General features: G+C 44.5%; 1 protein-coding gene across 2 annotated transcripts in view; it reads right to left on the minus strand.

Annotated features, from left to right (window-relative positions):
- Nucleotides 1-7,857, minus strand: part of CDKL5 (cyclin dependent kinase like 5) — a 196,434-nt gene extending 188,577 nt beyond the window's left edge. For both annotated transcript variants that reach the window (XM_062183358.1, XM_062183357.1), the window contains exon 1: nt 7,787-7,857. The gene's annotated coding sequence lies outside the window, so the exon portion shown is untranslated. The remainder of the gene's footprint in view (nt 1-7,786) is intronic.
- Between the last annotated feature and the right edge of the window lie 3,876 nt (nt 7,858-11,733).

Genomic DNA, 11,733 nt, shown 5'->3' on the forward strand with positions numbered 1-11,733 from the left:
TATAATAATAACAATACTTTTACCTTGATTTCTTTCCCTACATTTCCAATATACCACTTAGAACACTGTACTTTATTTGCTGCTTAAGAAAGTTAAAAAATAAAAGCAAAATGAAATCAAAACCACAAACACAAGGTAACTCATACCATTTCCAGTATAGTCCTTTATATTCTGCTACATACTATATTTAGGCAAAAACTTTTGAAAACAGAAAAATGACAGTATTTAAGAAGACATTTTTTAAAACCAAACAGAAAAATGACAGTATATGTAAGAAGACATTTTTTAAAACCAACACGATTTTGTTTATCAGTGTTTGATGATTAAAGGGATCTGGGTGATGCTGGAAAATCAAGTTTAAAAAAACTTTCAGGTTAATAGGAGAGATGAGGGGTGTGTGACAGAAATGTTCTAAAGCTAGATTACAATAATGATCACACAACCCCATAAATTTACTAAAAAAATCATCAAATGGTACACAAAAAAAGGGTGAATCTTATGTAAATTTCATCTCAATATTAGAACTTATATTGAAAAACTATACATTTATAAAGAAATTAGGGCCTGCACTGTGGCATGGTGGATAAAGCTGCCACCTGCAGTGCCAGCAACCTATATGGGCACCAGTTCGAGTCCCAGCTGCTCCACTTCCTATCCAACTCTCCTGCATCCAGTATCAAGTCCCTGGACTCAGGTCCCGGCTCCACTTGCAAGTCCAGCATTTCTGTTAATGTATACCCTGGGAATCTGGCTAAAAAGTCCATGAGAGTTTCTCAGGCATGGAAAGCCAAGACACTGTGGCAAAAAATGACTTAAATCAAAGATCTCTATGAGATCCCAGTGGAAAGAATGGGCCATCAAAGAAGGAGGTACCTTTCTCTGAATAGAGGAGAGAACTTCCACTTTGAATATGGCCTTGTCTAAATAAGGTCAGAGTTGGCTAACTCAAGAGGCTTCCATAGCCTTGGCAGCTCATGACAAGAGCCTCGGGTAATTACTGATGTCATCAATAAGAGTGTCAACTGTTAAATCAACAACAGGAGTCACTGTGCACTTACTCCCCATGTAGGATCTCTGTCCTTAATGTGTTGTACTATGGGAATTAACGGTAAAAGGTAAAACTAGTACTCAAACAGTACTCTATACTTTGTGTGTCTGTGTGGGTGCAAACTGTTGAAATCTTTACTTAGTATATACCAAGTTGATCTTCTGTATATAAAGATAATTAAAAATGAATCTTAATGAAGAATGGGATGGGAGAGGGAGTAGGAGATGGGATGGTTTGTGGGTGGGAGGATGGTTATGGGGGGAAAACCTCTATAATCCAAAAGTTGTACTTTAGAAATTTATATTTATTAAATAAAAGTTTTCTTAAAAAAATGTACACCCTCAGAAGCAAGAGTGCTGGCTGGGTCCTTGCAACTCAAAAGGGAAAGGCAGATCAAGTGGTGCTCCTAGTCTTGGCCTGGCCCAGCCCTAGCTGTCGTGGCATGAACCAGAGGATGAAGTGCACTCTCTCTCTCTCTGCCTCTGTATCTCAGCCTTTCAAATAAATAAATAAACAAACAAATAAATGTTTAGGTTTTTTTTAAGATGTATTTATTTATTTGAAAGGCAGAATTAAAGAGAGAGAGGAAGAGACAAAGAGAAAGATTTCCATCTACTGGTTCATTCCCCAAATGGCCTCAACGGCCAGGCAGAAGCCAGGAACTTCATCAGGGTCTCCCACGCGGGTAGTAGGGGCCAAAGCACTTGGGCCATCTTCTGTTGCCTTCCCAGGAAGGCAGGGAGCTAGATCAAAAGTAGAGCAGGGGCCAGTGCTGTGGCACAGTGGGTAAAGTCACTGCCTGCAGTGCCGGCATTCCATATGGGTGCTGGTTGGAGACCCGGCTGCTCTACTTCTGATCCAGCTCTCTGATATGGTCTGGGAAAGCAATAGAAGATGTCTCAAGTCCTTGGGCCCCTGCAGGCATGTGAGAGACCTAGAGGAAGCTCCTGGCCCCTGGCTTCAGATTGGCGCCGCTCCGGCCAATGCAGCCATCTGGGGAGTGATCTAGCAGATGAAAGACCTCTCTTTCTCTCACTCTCTGCCTCTGCCTCTCTGTAACTCTACCTTTCAAACAAATAAATAAATCAAAAAAAAAAAAAAGAGGAAGAAGTAGAGCAGCCAGGACACAAACATGCACCCATCTGGGATGCCAGCATCGCAGGCAGTGGCTTAACCCACTACACCACTAGTCTGGAGGCTTTCTTAATTTTTTCTTTTTTAAGATTTATTTTATTTATTTGAAAGACCGAGTTACAGAGAGAGGCAGAGACAGAGAGAGAGGTCTTCCATCCTCTGGTTCACTCCCCAGATGGCCGCAACAACCGGAGCTGCGCCAATCCGAAGCCAGGAGCTTCTTCTGTGTCTTCCACATGGGTGCAGGGGCCCAAAGACTTGGGCCATCTTCTACTGCCTTCCCAGGCCACAACAGAGAGCTGGATCGGAAGTGGGGAGCAGCCGGGACTAGAACTGGCGCCCATATGGGATGCCGGCGCTTCAGGCCAGAGCATTAACCCACTGCGCCACAGCGCTGGCTCCCGTTTTTTTTTTTTTTTTTAATTTTTAAAAACTCAATCACAAGTTTTTAAGGAACAAAAAATTCCTCTTTTGAGTAGAAAAATTTCCATCAGAGTCCTACCTGTACGTATAAGAGGTCTTCAAAAAGCTTCTGGAGAATGTGTACTGAAAAAACTGTGTGGGGCTTGCACAGTGGCATAACAGGTAAAGCCACTGCTGGCAGCGCCGGCATCCCAGCTGCTCCACTTATGATCCAGCTCTCTGCTGTGGCCTGGGAAGGCAGTAGAAGATGGCCCAAGTTCTTGGGCCCCTGCACCCACATGGAAGACCAGGAAGAAGCACCTGGCTCCTGGGTTCAGATCAGCCCAGCTCCGGCCTTTGCGGCCATTTGGGGAGTGAACCAGTGAATGAAAGACCTCTCTCTCTCTGCCTCTGCCTCTCTCTAACTCTGCCTTTCAAATAAGTAAATAATTAAAAAAAAAAAGACAAAGAAAAAACTGTGCATGGATTTCAAAAGTTTTTTGCACCAAAATACATTTTCCTTTTAATTCCGCTTTCCACAAACTTTTTGAAGTACCTTCATATTAAAAAACAATAACATGCTTCTGTAGACTTCACCTGCAGATTTAATTTCACTGAAGTCAATATAATTACAGAAGAGATACCCATCTACAGATGGTAATGGCTGCCATTTTACTTCAAGAACACATCTAAACCACAAAATTGAATTCAACCAGTATCTACATAGCCTTTATTAGTGTAGCAAATTTAATCCAAGTCAGTCAAAAAGTCATATTGGAACACACAGAAACATGCAATACCTACTGACTAATCAGAGACAGTTATTTTATTTTGGGCAAAAATGATACGTACAACCTTCATTTATGAAGAAACAGTGGTACCAAACGACAGCAGTGTTAGGAAGGTTTGTCCTTCCAACAGTTCAGATCCCCATGAAACTGAAGATCACGTGACCTTGCCAGTATAGCTCGTGAATTCAAGGAAGCGTATTTGAACTTCCAGTATCACCACAGGCACCACGTACAGTGGGTACTGAAACCACGCTTGGCGAACCAGATGCAGAGAGCAGGGTTTTGAAGAGCACGGCTCTTCAAGTCAGACAGGTCTCGACAGTGAATTCTGCCTCTTCTGCTGACCAGCTGGGTAATCTGGGCAAAGTGATTTCTCTGAGCCCATCTGACATTTATACAAGAAATAAGGAAAACACCTACCTCGTAGAGATGTGAGAACACACATACACACATATATTCATGCAAATAAATGATTTGCCATGGTACCTGGCATTCAGCAAGGCTCAGTAAATGGAATGTAACTATTATAGAGAACACTGCCCAAAGAGACCACACCCAAAATTTGACCCTGATTAGAACTGCTCAAACACAAATGTTTCTAAGAGCTTAATTCACAGGACCTATATGAGCCAGGTCCTTTAAATCTAACACATAACTGCTAATCCCCAAATCTGACATGTTTAAATGCCACTGATCTCTTTAGGTAGAAGATCCTCACACTCTGCTTTCACAGCCACTGAGAGAATTCCACCTAAGTTCGTATCTCGGAATGAGGAAGTGTACAAACTTAAGGGAGAAATGAGAGCAGATCTCTGAGTAATTCTACCATACATTAACCGATCAATATAAAGGAAACTTCCTAAAGATCCTCAAAAATTGAAGCCCAGGAGTCCGCATTCCCTACCAGAGTGCCTGAGTTCAAGTCCAGGCTTTGCTCCCCATTCCAGCTTCCTTACTAACATGTACCCTGGGAAACAGCAGGTGACGCCTCAAGTACAAGGGTCCCTGCCACCAACATGGGAGACCCAGATTGATTTCCCATCCTGGCTATGAGAACATTTAGGGAGTAAACCAGCAGATGGGAGATACACCTCTCTCCCTCCCTTTCAAACAAATAAAATAATTTTTAATTTAAAAAAACCTGAAATCCAAACACTACAATCATGCTTTACCAACAAAAGATTTCTAATGAGAAGTTTAAGATAAAAAGCAAGTTGGAAAACTCTCCAAACAGAAAATTTAGAAGTAGTATTTTAATTACATTATTTTATTTTCCTAGGTTGAAATGTGTGTTCCAATTGATACCATCATCAGATGATAATGAACCTTTGAGATTCTCTCCCCCATCAAAGAATTTAATATTATTTATTTGATTTTGAAAAAAAAACACATTTAAAATCTAAAATGATACAATTCCAAGTAAACAGGCTTTTCTAATTAGAAAGCAACCTAATACTTCAAACTTTGCTATTCTTATGCCAAGGTTAAGGGTTGTCTAAAGGATTTCCCTTACCTTTTAGATCCATGTAAGTGGATTAATTTGTTTTTAAAATTCATTATTATTTGATATCAATTTATTACATGAAAATGTCATATCCCCACACTAACCGCCAAAAGCAAAGTACTATATTAGTACTATATTAGTAGATCATGTAATACCTGGAAGAAATAAAGGCGATAACCACCAAAGTTATCGAAATGGGAAGGAGGAAAAGGTGACGTTTTACCAGACATGCTGAAGAAAACTTATTTTCCCTGCTCCTGTCTTCACAAATTTCCTACAGCCAATTTCTCAGGTATTGCTGATTTTTCTATTATAAAGTAAACTGAAACGTAAATCATAATGAAAGGTTAACTCTCTACAAGAGAAGCCACTGTCATTTCCAACCATGCAACTCTTGTTGAGAGTCTCTCATAGACTCCTGGGCACCCTGGTGAAAAAAGGCTGGGGGATAAAAGCAACTTAAAGAATTTCTCCACCTTGGTATTACAGTCTGTACTGTGACAAAACTGCACCTTCCAAATAGAAACACCATGTAAAATCTGGTTCTCATTAAGTGAAACTGCCTGAACTCCATGCAGCATATTTGGAACGGAATACATCTGATTCGCAATCAGTCAACCTTCTATTACTCATCTACTGGGAGATGGCCCTGCAATTTCTTTCAATGGGAGTCTTTCCTTTTAAAACCCCAGGGAACACAGTAGAAGCCACACTCTCTGATTTAAATGACTCCAAGAAAATTATAACGAAAACAATGGTAGATCTAGTTAGGGAACTTGCGCAAGTAAAAGTCAAAAACCTGAGATAAAGGGGTAAAATATGCCTACCACAAGATCCTAAATCATGAATAAATCATAAGATGAAGCAGGGGAGAAAAGGAATGCTCTCTGGAGAAAGAATGCTATTTGTCATCTTTTAATCTATCAAATCTTGTTTTTAACAAATTTAGCCTTAGGAAACAGCCTAAACAAAACACTAAACCCTTTTTTGCATATATATAAATTAATCGTTGCATTATGTTGAGCAGTCAGGAGAATCCCATGGGATTTGACACCCTCCCCAACTGAGGACCCTCCAACTACCCTGAAATGGGAGATTATTTAATATTCTTGAAACGGTTAACTTTATTTAGTATGCCTCCTTTGAAGTTCTATTATTTAATACAGCCAAATGGAATTTTGGTTTTTTCCTAATTAGGTTTCCTTGTACTTGTGAAACGCTCAGCATACACAGGGCTGGCAGCTCTAGTTCTACAGCTCCTGTCTCTAGCTTCTTCCCCCCTCGCCCAACCTCACCCCCCCCCCCAGGAAAAAAAAAAGATTTCCTTCCCAAATGTTCTCTTCTCTGCATTTGTCAACAGAAACACCCACTGGTGGTGTCAAACTGGTAATACTGCTGCAGGCTTCCTTACTCCTGTTCCAGTGTCAACGCCAAAATGCTCAAACCTAAAATAGTGCTCTTAATAAAGAAATTAAAAGGCTTGCTAGGTACTCAATTATCATATTCTCAAAAAGAAGCACACACCATTTTAAAAAATGTATTATTAATGAACACTTATTGGATTCTTAAATATAAGATTATACTATCCCCTCCACCACTGGGACAAGTAAATATAGCCTCTTCACATTCTATGATGAAAATATTTTAAAACAGTTAAAGGAATCAAAAGCAAATTTACATGTAAATATCATTCATATGCAATTCCGAATAGCCTCAGTGAAGGTGTCTTTTTTGTGACCCTACAGCAAGAAACAAACTGGATCTATTCCAGCAGATGTTACCTAAAACGATAATCCTATTCTGTACATATTTGTCTCCCATTTCAAATGCTCTCAAATTAATTTGTGTAATCGTTCACATTAACTACATAACCATTATGTTCAAACAAACCCAATTCAGATGCACCGAAAGACATTATTCCGTGTCAACAATACTTTCTAAAATCAGCTTCAATTTCAGCCAGTTAAAACAGATTGTGTTCACAGAATACTGATCTGCAACTACTTAAATATCGCAGCATCCGTCTAATCTCACTGTAGAGGTACTAAGGTCAGGCTTTTCTTATCCTGTGCTTTAACACTCAAGAGAAGAGAAAAAACAAAACCCTCAAGAAAGATCTGCCTTTACACCGAAATACGTTCAGATTATTCTCACCTCCCCCCCCCCCCAACGTGGGCACAAAACGTGTCAATGAGAGAGGGACCTGTCGTTCTGGGAGACAGTCCCCAATCCCAGCGTTCGATCTCTATGAGGGTCCAAAGGGTATAAAGGTCTGAGAAGGGGCCAATTTCTGCTTCTCCCCACTATGCCAGCCGTGAACTTCATAGCAACGCCTGAAACTTGTTCCGGGGAGGCTGCAGGAGCTCGTAGCTGCCGGCCGGTCACTCGACCACCCTCGCGGGCAGCCAAGGTCAGAAGGGCCGGGGCCGCGGCTCGCAGCCCCAGGCTGGTGCCGGGCTCCCTCGGAACTTGGGCAGGGGGCTCCGGCGCTCAGGTTCGTCCTCGGGGCCAGCGGAAAGGGGCTTCCCTCGCCGCAAGCCCCGGGGAGCTCGCGCCGCGGAGGCGGCGGGGCGGGGACGCCGCAGACCCGCAGCTAAAGGGAGCCCCGCGGAGCGGCCTCGACCCGCCGCCCCTCTTTCACATCCTCTGGCCTCCCCTCATTCCAAAATAGAGCCCCAGCCCCTCCAGGGGAGCCCTTCTAGCAGCTCAGTAGAGCGCCGCGGAGAGGCCATTCTGGGCTGGGACGCCCTCGCCGTGTTACCCGGTTCTGGGGGTACCGGCGCCGCCGCCCCTTCGCTCACCAGCCCGGGGGGACCGGGTGGGTCCTCTTTGAGAGCAACGAAGAGGACGTGGGACTGACGTGACTGTAGGAAGGCCTGGCGGGCGGGTGGCAGCACAATTACTCACCCCGCCGAGTCCCCCACCTCCAGCCGGGGACCCCACAGCTCCTGAGACCGCCGTCTCCGCTTTACCTTCCCCAGCGGCAGCGACAACTAATCGAAACCTCTGGCCCCGCCCTCTCGCAGAAGCGGTCGCGCAGCCTAATTTGCTAACTGCCCCGCCCAGGCCGGCCCTCTCAGACCAATAGGAAAGCTCCTCAGGCCCCGCCAGGCCCCGCCTCCGCCCCGCCTACCGCTGCAGAGAGCCAATGTGGACAGAGTGCTCGTCCTCGGGCTCGGGTCGCGCGCCCCGCCCGCGCTGCTCGTGCTCGGATCCTCGAAGTCCAAAATCGAGAATTCCTTGTAGCTGCTTGTCTGCGCGCGCACGCGCGCGCCGCGCCCCCTCGTGCGCTAGGTTTGGTTGCCCCGCCAGACCCTAGCAACCTGGCCTGGGAGGGTGGGAGGGGCGGGGCCCGAGCAGGGAGCTGACGCCGGGGGGAGGGGCAGGGGAGCGGAGGGGGGAGATCGTGACTGAGAAAGGGGTGGCTGCGGGGGTGGAGAGGGGCGAGGAGGCCCCGGAATCCGCCTGTCACTGCGGAAAAAAAGGGGGAATCCTGCCTGCAGCGCAGCTATCCTGGCCTCCCTCCCAAGGGACCTGTGCCGGGAAAAGGGAGTGGGAGGAGGGAGAGCACATTTGGGGCGGGAGCAAAGCTTGGAAATGAAGGATGAACGATGGTTTATCTTTGTCGTTGGTAAAAATGATATCGAAATCCATTGCGCTGATGCTGCTGCCCAACTGTTGCAGCTGAGCCTGCACACACACACACACTCACACACGCACATGCACACATGTATACTCATCCAGCAGTTTGTGATCCCTTGGGTAAGTTAGGAGCAAAGAACTAGCTGCCTGAGGATTCCTTAAACAGCAGCTGGGCGCAAGCAAACGGTTGTTGCAGCAGTAGCAGCAGCAACGAAGCAACCCACGGATCCGCTTCGGTCCGATGCTCTGCCACGCAAGATTCCCCAGCTGGCATGAGAGCAGTGAAGTCATCGCCCAACCAGTAGAAATGTAAAGAGCTTAATACCCACCACGGATCAGGTTTCCAATGAGGATAAAGAGCTGATGAAATCCAAGAAGATGCATTTGCAATGGCACTTTTTGAAATTAAAAAGAAGAATTGTTAAAAGACACTGCAGGCAAATGTATGCAAAGCTGCATAAGAATTTAGGCAAAGAGGAGAAATAGAGTCTTTTCTGGTTTTTAGGAAAAGGACAGAAAATAGGCAGTATCTGAGGTCATCGCAGCGACCAAATTAGAAATATGCAGTACTGTAATAGGACATAGATATCTTGGATAAAATCCATTTTAAACCATTCCTGTCATGAATCTGCTCAGATTATGTAGCAATATGCTGGGTTTGGCCACTAGGTGCCTGGCCAGTGGGGTTTTCTTTTTCATAACATGCTGAATATTTGATGAGGAAATGAAGGCGCCTGCTTTCTCGGTAGCTTTTCAGGAAGTATATTCGGAAATGACAGGTAGGAGCACGAAATTAACAGTGGGGGAAAATGGAGTCGGAGGCAACAGCAGAGGGCTTTGCAGTCTCCTGCCTTCTCCAGATGCCAAGCAACAGCGCTGTGACCTCAAGCCTCACCCGCTTGGAGCCAAAATTCCTGACGCGCTCACTCCATTCTCATGCCTTTATGTTAGTGCCTTTGTCCAAGGAATTTCTGCAGCATTGCATTGGCGTCAAGAGAGGAATGGTTTATCTGAACAAAATAAGGAAAACGCAGTAACTGTATCTAGTAATCTAGTAACATTAGATGCTTGATCATGTGCCATCCCATATATACATGTATGACTTTCCACTTAGGCACATTTGCTTTGATCTGATTTTGAGTAGCAATGGGTGAAGTATTTGTTGGCACCACTTCCAAGTCAATCCGTTCCTGTTGTGGTCAAAAACTAACCTTTCTAGGTTAGTGACTTTCAAATTATCCTAGACCTCATAGTGCCATCAGGACCTGGGAGAAAAGCTTAAGAACCTAATCAACTACAAATCTGTAGTGTTTATGGAACGAGATGACCATAAGTATATTTTAAAAAATTATTTGCTGTTTATCTGAAATTCAAATTTAGCTAGGTGTCCTACTTTTTTATTTGCTAAATCTGGAAACACTACATATATTTTTTTGTTTAAGATTTGTATATTTATTTGAAAGGCAGAGTTACAGAAAGAGAGAGAGAGAAAGAGGTCTTCCATCCGCTGGTTCACTCCCCAATTGCCCGCGCTGGTTCATTCCCCAATTGCCTGCAACGGCTGGAGCTGTGCTGATCCAAAGCCAGGAGCCAGGAGCTTCTTCCAGGTCTCCCATGTGAGTACAAGGGCCCAAGGACTTGGGCCATCTTCTACTGCTTTCACAGACCATAGCAGAGAGCTGGATCGGAAGTGGAGCAGCCAGGACTTGAACCGGCGCCCATATGGGATGCCGGCACTGCAGGCAGCGGCTTTACCTGCTACGCCACAGCGCTGGCCCCTACAGGGAAGTATCCATCCCCTCCACATTTCCAGGGACTCAGTCACACTTCCAATTAGTCTCAGTCAATATGTAGCCCAATTAGACTGAAGGAAAGAGCATAACATCCCATGATATGAAAGAGAAGTTTTCTCTGTCTACCTTACTGGATGAACAAGGAAGCGAATAACCTGGTTACCACTGGCAGCCATTTTATAACTAAGAGGAAAATCAGCCTTAGGTCAAAGGCTATACATGAAGTAAAGGAGTGTTGAAAAATAGAAGAAAAAAAAAAAAAAAAACCTGGGCTCTTGATGAGATGATAAATTAAACAAATTCTATCTTGTCCTTGCATTTCAGACAGTTGAAGTCACAATTTCTATTAGATGCCACAGAGGCATCCTGCTACAGCTGTCAGAACCCTGGAGGGCTGCTCATTACGGGTCTCAGTAATGAATAAATAAGTGGTAGACGACATATGAGACATTTTTATCCTAGACGTATGTGGCCCAAGCCAATAAGTCTACATAAGCCTCCTCCTCCTTGTCAAAAAGCTTTTGTGAAATGCCCACCTGGGCCTAAACTTCATAATGCACTCAGGACTCTGGGAGAAAAGCTGAAGAATCGAATCAGTGTGTAAATTTGTCGTGTTTGCCGGAAGAGGTGAACACTCATTGTTCCTCGGCCCTGCTCGCAGCCTCAATCAGACTGACAGATCTTACATGTTTTCTTTTGCAATTTATGCTATTTGGGAAAAGGTCATTGTAGAAAGTCAAGTCCACCATCTCCTTTTAAACTGTTGAGCCTCTATCCCTGTTTTCCAGGCACTACATTTAACCAGAACAGTGTGGAAAGATCAGAAACAGCAGACTCAACCCTTTAACCAATTTTCTTCTGCACCTTGAACACACCTTACGTCACAGTCATGTCTCTTTATTTATTATCATTGTTGTTTTTGAGAGAAAGAATATGCTGCTGTCTGCTGATTCACTTCTCAAAAGCCCACAACAGCTGGGGCTGGCCCAGGGCCAAGGGCAAAGCCAAAGCTGGAGCCAGGAATGTATTCAGGTCTCTTTTATTTTTTTAGTAAGAGAGAAATTTTTTTAAAATATTTATTTATTATTTGAAAGGCTGAGTTACAGAGAGGCAGAGAGAGAGAGAGAGATCTTCTATCCACTGGTTCACTCCCCAAATGGCCTCAATGGCTGGAGCTGTGCCAATCTGAAGCCAGGAACCGAACCGGGAGATTCCTCCAGGTCTCCCATGTTAGTGCAGGGGCCCAAGGACTTGGGCCATCTTCCACTGCTATCCCAGGCCATATAGAGAGCTGGATTGGAAGAGGAACAACTGGCGTCATATGGCATGCTGGTGCTGCAGGCGGCAGTGGCTCTACCTGCTACGCCACAGTGTTGGCCCCTCAGGTCTGTTTTTAAAAGATATGTTTACTTATCTAAA

This window comes from Lepus europaeus, chromosome X (assembly GCF_033115175.1).
Source record: "Lepus europaeus isolate LE1 chromosome X, mLepTim1.pri, whole genome shotgun sequence".
Classification (NCBI taxonomy): domain Eukaryota; kingdom Metazoa; phylum Chordata; class Mammalia; order Lagomorpha; family Leporidae; genus Lepus; species Lepus europaeus.